This window comes from Tinamus guttatus, unplaced genomic scaffold (genome assembly GCF_059628265.1).
Source record: "Tinamus guttatus ecotype Peru unplaced genomic scaffold, ASM5962826v1 Tinamus_guttatus_pri_ptg001699l, whole genome shotgun sequence".
Classification (NCBI taxonomy): Eukaryota; Metazoa; Chordata; class Aves; order Tinamiformes; family Tinamidae; genus Tinamus; species Tinamus guttatus.
Genome location: NW_028290233.1, coordinates 1 through 8,162, shown reverse-complemented (window position 1 = coordinate 8,162; position 8,162 = coordinate 1).

Below are 8,162 nucleotides of genomic sequence, written 5' to 3'. Positions count from 1 at the left end.
ACTTCCTTTGGCATGCCCTTTGCAGCCTCACTCCAAACGGGGCTCTCCGCTTCATCCATCCCCTGACTCCATACTAGCACCAACGGGCTGCTAAAGCGTTTCGCAGAAAACACCAAGGAACCTGTTTCTCACTCCAAGCACAAAGCGTGCGCAGCACGAGTCTTGGCACAGCAAAACACTTCCTTTGGCATGCCCTTTGCAGCCTCACTCCAAACGGGGCTCTCCGCTTCATCCATCCCCTGACTCCATACTAGCACCAACGGGCTGCGTAAAGCGTTTCGCAGAAAACACCAAGGAACCTGTTTCTCACTCCAAGCACAAAGCGTGCGCAGCACGAGTCTTGCACAGCAAAACACTTCCTTTGGCATGCCCTTTGCAGCCTCACTCCAAACGGGGCTCTCCGCTTCATCCATCCCCTGACTCCATACTAGCACCAACGGGCTGCTAAAGCGTTTCGCAGAAAACACCAAGGAACCTGTTTCTCACTCCAAGCACAAAGCGTGCGCAGCACGAGTCTTGGCACAGCAAAACACTTCCTTTGGCATGCCCTTTGCAGCCTCACTCCAAACGGGGCTCTCCGCTTCATCCATCCCCTGACTCCATACTAGCACCAACGGGCTGCTAAAGCGTTTCGCAGAAAACACCAAGGAACCTGTTTCTCACTCCAAGCACAAAGCGTGCGCAGCACGAGTCTTGGCACAGCAAAACACTTCCTTTGGCATGCCCTTTGCAGCCTCACTCCAAACGGGGCTCTCCGCTTCATCCATCCCCTGACTCCATACTAGCACCAACGGGCTGCTAAAGCGTTTCGCAGAAAACACCAAGGAACCTGTTTCTCACTCCAAGCACAAAGCGTGCGCAGCACGAGTCTTGGCACAGCAAAACACTTCCTTTGGCATGCCCTTTGCAGCCTCACTCCAAACGGGGCTCTCCGCTTCATCCATCCCCTGACTCCATACTAGCACCAACGGGCTGCTAAAGCGTTTCGCAGAAAACACCAAGGAACCTGTTTCTCACTCCAAGCACAAAGCGTGCGCAGCACGAGTCTTGGCACAGCAAAACACTTCCTTTGGCATGCCCTTTGCAGCCTCACTCCAAACGGGGCTCTCCGCTTCATCCATCCCCTGACTCCATACTAGCACCAACGGGCTGCTAAAGCGTTTCGCAGAAAACACCAAGGAACCTGTTTCTCACTCCAAGCACAAAGCGTGCGCAGCACGAGTCTTGGCACAGCAAACACTTCCTTTGGCATGCCCTTTGCAGCCTCACTCCAAACGGGGCTCTCCGCTTCATCCATCCCCTGACTCCATACTAGCACCAACGGGCTGCTAAAGCGTTTCGCAGAAAACACCAAGGAACCTGTTTCTCACTCCAAGCACAAAGCGTGCGCAGCACGAGTCTTGGCACAGCAAAACACTTCCTTTGGCATGCCCTTTGCAGCCTCACTCCAAACGGGGCTCTCCGCTTCATCCATCCCCTGACTCCATACTAGCACCAACGGGCTGCTAAAGCGTTTCGCAGAAAACACCAAGGAACCTGTTTCTCACTCCAAGCACAAAGCGTGCGCAGCACGAGTCTTGGCACAGCAAAACACTTCCTTTGGCATGCCCTTTGCAGCCTCACTCCAAACGGGGCTCTCCGCTTCATCCATCCCCTGACTCCATACTAGCACCAACGGGCTGCTAAAGCGTTTCGCAGAAAACACCAAGGAACCTGTTTCTCACTCCAAGCACAAAGCGTGCGCAGCACGAGTCTTGGCACAGCAGAACACTTCCTTTGGCATGCCCTTTGCAGCCTCACTCCAAACGGGGCTCTCCGCTTCATCCATCCCCTGACTCCATACTAGCACCAACGGGCTGCTAAAGCGTTTCGCAGAAAACACCAAGGAACCTGTTTCTCACTCCAAGCACAAAGCGTGCGCAGCACGAGTCTTGGCACAGCAGAACACTTCCTTTGGCATGCCCTTTGCAGCCTCACTCCAAACGGGGCTCTCCGCTTCATCCATCCCCTGACTCCATACTAGCACCAACGGGCTGCTAAAGCGTTTCGCAGAAAACACCAAGGAACCTGTTTCTCACTCCAAGCACAAAGCGTGCGCAGCACGAGTCTTGGCACAGCAAAACACTTCCTTTGGCATGCCCTTTGCAGCCTCACTCCAAACGGGGCTCTCCGCTTCATCCATCCCCTGACTCCATACTAGCACCAACGGGCTGCTAAAGCGTTTCGCAGAAAACACCAAGGAACCTGTTTCTCACTCCAAGCACAAAGCGTGCGCGGCACGAGTCTTGGCACAGCAAAACACTTCCTTTGGCATGCCCTTTGCAGCCTCACTCCAAACGGGGCTCTCCGCTTCATCCATCCCCTGACTCCATACTAGCACCAACGGGCTGCTAAAGCGTTTCGCAGAAAACACCAAGGAACCTGTTTCTCACTCCAAGCACAAAGCGTGCGCGGCACGAGTCTTGGCACAGCAAAACACTTCCTTTGGCATGCCCTTTGCAGCCTCACTCCAAACGGGGCTCTCCGCTTCATCCATCCCCTGACTCCATACTAGCACCAACGGGCTGCTAAAGCGTTTCGCAGAAAACACCAAGGAACCTGTTTCTCACTCCAAGCACAAAGCGTGCGCGGCACGAGTCTTGGCACAGCAAAACACTTCCTTTGGCATGCCCTTTGCAGCCTCACTCCAAACGGGGCTCTCCGCTTCATCCATCCCCTGACTCCATACTAGCACCAACGGGCTGCTAAAGCGTTTCGCAGAAAACACCAAGGAACCTGTTTCTCACTCCAAGCACAAAGCGTGCGCGGCACGAGTCTTGGCACAGCAAAACACTTCCTTTGGCATGCCCTTTGCAGCCTCACTCCAAACGGGGCTCTCCGCTTCATCCATCCCCTGACTCCATACTAGCACCAACGGGCTGCTAAAGCGTTTCGCAGAAAACACCAAGGAACCTGTTTCTCACTCCAAGCACAAAGCGTGCGCAGCACGAGTCTTGGCACAGCAAAACACTTCCTTTGGCATGCCCTTTGCAGCCTCACTCCAAACGGGGCTCTCCGCTTCATCCATCCCCTGACTCCATACTAGCACCAACGGGCTGCTAAAGCGTTTCGCAGAAAACACCAAGGAACCTGTTTCTCACTCCAAGCACAAAGCGTGCGCAGCACGAGTCTTGGCACAGCAAAACACTTCCTTTGGCATGCCCTTTGCAGCCTCACTCCAAACGGGGCTCTCCGCTTCATCCATCCCCTGACTCCATACTAGCACCAACGGGCTGCTAAAGCGTTTCGCAGAAAACACCAAGGAACCTGTTTCTCACTCCAAGCACAAAGCGTGCGCAGCACGAGTCTTGGCACAGCAAAACACTTCCTTTGGCATGCCCTTTGCAGCCTCACTCCAAACGGGGCTCTCCGCTTCATCCATCCCCTGACTCCATACTAGCACCAACGGGCTGCTAAAGCGTTTCGCAGAAAACACCAAGGAACCTGTTTCTCACTCCAAGCACAAAGCGTGCGCAGCACGAGTCTTGGCACAGCAAAACACTTCCTTTGGCATGCCCTTTGCAGCCTCACTCCAAACGGGGCTCTCCGCTTCATCCATCCCCTGACTCCATACTAGCACCAACGGGCTGCTAAAGCGTTTCGCAGAAAACACCAAGGAACCTGTTTCTCACTCCAAGCACAAAGCGTGCGCAGCACGAGTCTTGGCACAGCAAAACACTTCCTTTGGCATGCCCTTTGCAGCCTCACTCCAAACGGGGCTCTCCGCTTCATCCATCCCCTGACTCCATACTAGCACCAACGGGCTGCTAAAGCGTTTCGCAGAAAACACCAAGGAACCTGTTTCTCACTCCAAGCACAAAGCGTGCGCAGCACGAGTCTTGGCACAGCAAAACACTTCCTTTGGCATGCCCTTTGCAGCCTCACTCCAAACGGGGCTCTCCGCTTCATCCATCCCCTGACTCCATACTAGCACCAACGGGCTGCTAAAGCGTTTCGCAGAAAACACCAAGGAACCTGTTTCTCACTCCAAGCACAAAGCGTGCGCAGCACGAGTCTTGGCACAGCAAAACACTTCCTTTGGCATGCCCTTTGCAGCCTCACTCCAAACGGGGCTCTCCGCTTCATCCATCCCCTGACTCCATACTAGCACCAACGGGCTGCTAAAGCGTTTCGCAGAAAACACCAAGGAACCTGTTTCTCACTCCAAGCACAAAGCGTGCGCAGCACGAGTCTTGGCACAGCAAAACACTTCCTTTGGCATGCCCTTTGCAGCCTCACTCCAAACGGGGCTCTCCGCTTCATCCATCCCCTGACTCCATACTAGCACCAACGGGCTGCTAAAGCGTTTCGCAGAAAACACCAAGGAACCTGTTTCTCACTCCAAGCACAAAGCGTGCGCAGCACGAGTCTTGGCACAGCAAAACACTTCCTTTGGCATGCCCTTTGCAGCCTCACTCCAAACGGGGCTCTCCGCTTCATCCATCCCCTGACTCCATACTAGCACCAACGGGCTGCTAAAGCGTTTCGCAGAAAACACCAAGGAACCTGTTTCTCACTCCAAGCACAAAGCGTGCGCAGCACGAGTCTTGGCACAGCAAAACACTTCCTTTGGCATGCCCTTTGCAGCCTCACTCCAAACGGGGCTCTCCGCTTCATCCATCCCCTGACTCCATACTAGCACCAACGGGCTGCTAAAGCGTTTCGCAGAAAACACCAAGGAACCTGTTTCTCACTCCAAGCACAAAGCGTGCGCGGCACGAGTCTTGGCACAGCAAAACACTTCCTTTGGCATGCCCTTTGCAGCCTCACTCCAAACGGGGCTCTCCGCTTCATCCATCCCCTGACTCCATACTAGCACCAACGGGCTGCTAAAGCGTTTCGCAGAAAACACCAAGGAACCTGTTTCTCACTCCAAGCACAAAGCGTGCGCAGCACGAGTCTTGGCACAGCAAAACACTTCCTTTGGCATGCCCTTTGCAGCCTCACTCCAAACGGGGCTCTCCGCTTCATCCATCCCCTGACTCCATACTAGCACCAACGGGCTGCTAAAGCGTTTCGCAGAAAACACCAAGGAACCTGTTTCTCACTCCAAGCACAAAGCGTGCGCAGCACGAGTCTTGGCACAGCAAAACACTTCCTTTGGCATGCCCTTTGCAGCCTCACTCCAAACGGGGCTCTCCGCTTCATCCATCCCCTGACTCCATACTAGCACCAACGGGCTGCTAAAGCGTTTCGCAGAAAACACCAAGGAACCTGTTTCTCACTCCAAGCACAAAGCGTGCGCAGCACGAGTCTTGGCACAGCAAAACACTTCCTTTGGCATGCCCTTTGCAGCCTCACTCCAAACGGGGCTCTCCGCTTCATCCATCCCCTGACTCCATACTAGCACCAACGGGCTGCTAAAGCGTTTCGCAGAAAACACCAAGGAACCTGTTTCTCACTCCAAGCACAAAGCGTGCGCAGCACGAGTCTTGGCACAGCAAAACACTTCCTTTGGCATGCCCTTTGCAGCCTCACTCCAAACGGGGCTCTCCGCTTCATCCATCCCCTGACTCCATACTAGCACCAACGGGCTGCTAAAGCGTTTCGCAGAAAACACCAAGGAACCTGTTTCTCACTCCAAGCACAAAGCGTGCGCAGCACGAGTCTTGGCACAGCAAAACACTTCCTTTGGCATGCCCTTTGCAGCCTCACTCCAAACGGGGCTCTCCGCTTCATCCATCCCCTGACTCCATACTAGCACCAACGGGCTGCTAAAGCGTTTCGCAGAAAACACCAAGGAACCTGTTTCTCACTCCAAGCACAAAGCGTGCGCAGCACGAGTCTTGGCACAGCAAAACACTTCCTTTGGCATGCCCTTTGCAGCCTCACTCCAAACGGGGCTCTCCGCTTCATCCATCCCCTGACTCCATACTAGCACCAACGGGCTGCTAAAGCGTTTCGCAGAAAACACCAAGGAACCTGTTTCTCACTCCAAGCACAAAGCGTGCGCAGCACGAGTCTTGGCACAGCAAAACACTTCCTTTGGCATGCCCTTTGCAGCCTCACTCCAAACGGGGCTCTCCGCTTCATCCATCCCCTGACTCCATACTAGCACCAACGGGCTGCTAAAGCGTTTCGCAGAAAACACCAAGGAACCTGTTTCTCACTCCAAGCACAAAGCGTGCGCAGCACGAGTCTTGGCACAGCAAAACACTTCCTTTGGCATGCCCTTTGCAGCCTCACTCCAAACGGGGCTCTCCGCTTCATCCATCCCCTGACTCCATACTAGCACCAACGGGCTGCTAAAGCGTTTCGCAGAAAACACCAAGGAACCTGTTTCTCACTCCAAGCACAAAGCGTGCGCAGCACGAGTCTTGGCACAGCAAAACACTTCCTTTGGCATGCCCTTTGCAGCCTCACTCCAAACGGGGCTCTCCGCTTCATCCATCCCCTGACTCCATACTAGCACCAACGGGCTGCTAAAGCGTTTCGCAGAAAACACCAAGGAACCTGTTTCTCACTCCAAGCACAAAGCGTGCGCAGCACGAGTCTTGGCACAGCAAAACACTTCCTTTGGCATGCCCTTTGCAGCCTCACTCCAAACGGGGCTCTCCGCTTCATCCATCCCCTGACTCCATACTAGCACCAACGGGCTGCTAAAGCGTTTCGCAGAAAACACCAAGGAACCTGTTTCTCACTCCAAGCACAAAGCGTGCGCAGCACGAGTCTTGGCACAGCAAAACACTTCCTTTGGCATGCCCTTTGCAGCCTCACTCCAAACGGGGCTCTCCGCTTCATCCATCCCCTGACTCCATACTAGCACCAACGGGCTGCTAAAGCGTTTCGCAGAAAACACCAAGGAACCTGTTTCTCACTCCAAGCACAAAGCGTGCGCAGCACGAGTCTTGGCACAGCAAAACACTTCCTTTGGCATGCCCTTTGCAGCCTCACTCCAAACGGGGCTCTCCGCTTCATCCATCCCCTGACTCCATACTAGCACCAACGGGCTGCTAAAGCGTTTCGCAGAAAACACCAAGGAACCTGTTTCTCACTCCAAGCACAAAGCGTGCGCAGCACGAGTCTTGGCACAGCAAAACACTTCCTTTGGCATGCCCTTTGCAGCCTCACTCCAAACGGGGCTCTCCGCTTCATCCATCCCCTGACTCCATACTAGCACCAACGGGCTGCTAAAGCGTTTCGCAGAAAACACCAAGGAACCTGTTTCTCACTCCAAGCACAAAGCGTGCGCAGCACGAGTCTTGGCACAGCAAAACACTTCCTTTGGCATGCCCTTTGCAGCCTCACTCCAAACGGGGCTCTCCGCTTCATCCATCCCCTGACTCCATACTAGCACCAACGGGCTGCTAAAGCGTTTCGCAGAAAACACCAAGGAACCTGTTTCTCACTCCAAGCACAAAGCGTGCGCAGCACGAGTCTTGGCACAGCAAAACACTTCCTTTGGCATGCCCTTTGCAGCCTCACTCCAAACGGGGCTCTCCGCTTCATCCATCCCCTGACTCCATACTAGCACCAACGGGCTGCTAAAGCGTTTCGCAGAAAACACCAAGGAACCTGTTTCTCACTCCAAGCACAAAGCGTGCGCAGCACGAGTCTTGGCACAGCAAAACACTTCCTTTGGCATGCCCTTTGCAGCCTCACTCCAAACGGGGCTCTCCGCTTCATCCATCCCCTGACTCCATACTAGCACCAACGGGCTGCTAAAGCGTTTCGCAGAAAACACCAAGGAACCTGTTTCTCACTCCAAGCACAAAGCGTGCGCAGCACGAGTCTTGGCACAGCAAAACACTTCCTTTGGCATGCCCTTTGCAGCCTCACTCCAAACGGGGCTCTCCGCTTCATCCATCCCCTGACTCCATACTAGCACCAACGGGCTGCTAAAGCGTTTCGCAGAAAACACCAAGGAACCTGTTTCTCACTCCAAGCACAAAGCGTGCGCAGCACGAGTCTTGGCACAGCAAAACACTTCCTTTGGCATGCCCTTTGCAGCCTCACTCCAAACGGGGCTCTCCGCTTCATCCATCCCCTGACTCCATACTAGCACCAACGGGCTGCTAAAGCGTTTCGCAGAAAACACCAAGGAACCTGTTTCTCACTCCAAGCACAAAGCGTGCGCAGCACGAGTCTTGGCACAGCAAAACACTTCCTTTGGCATGCCCTTT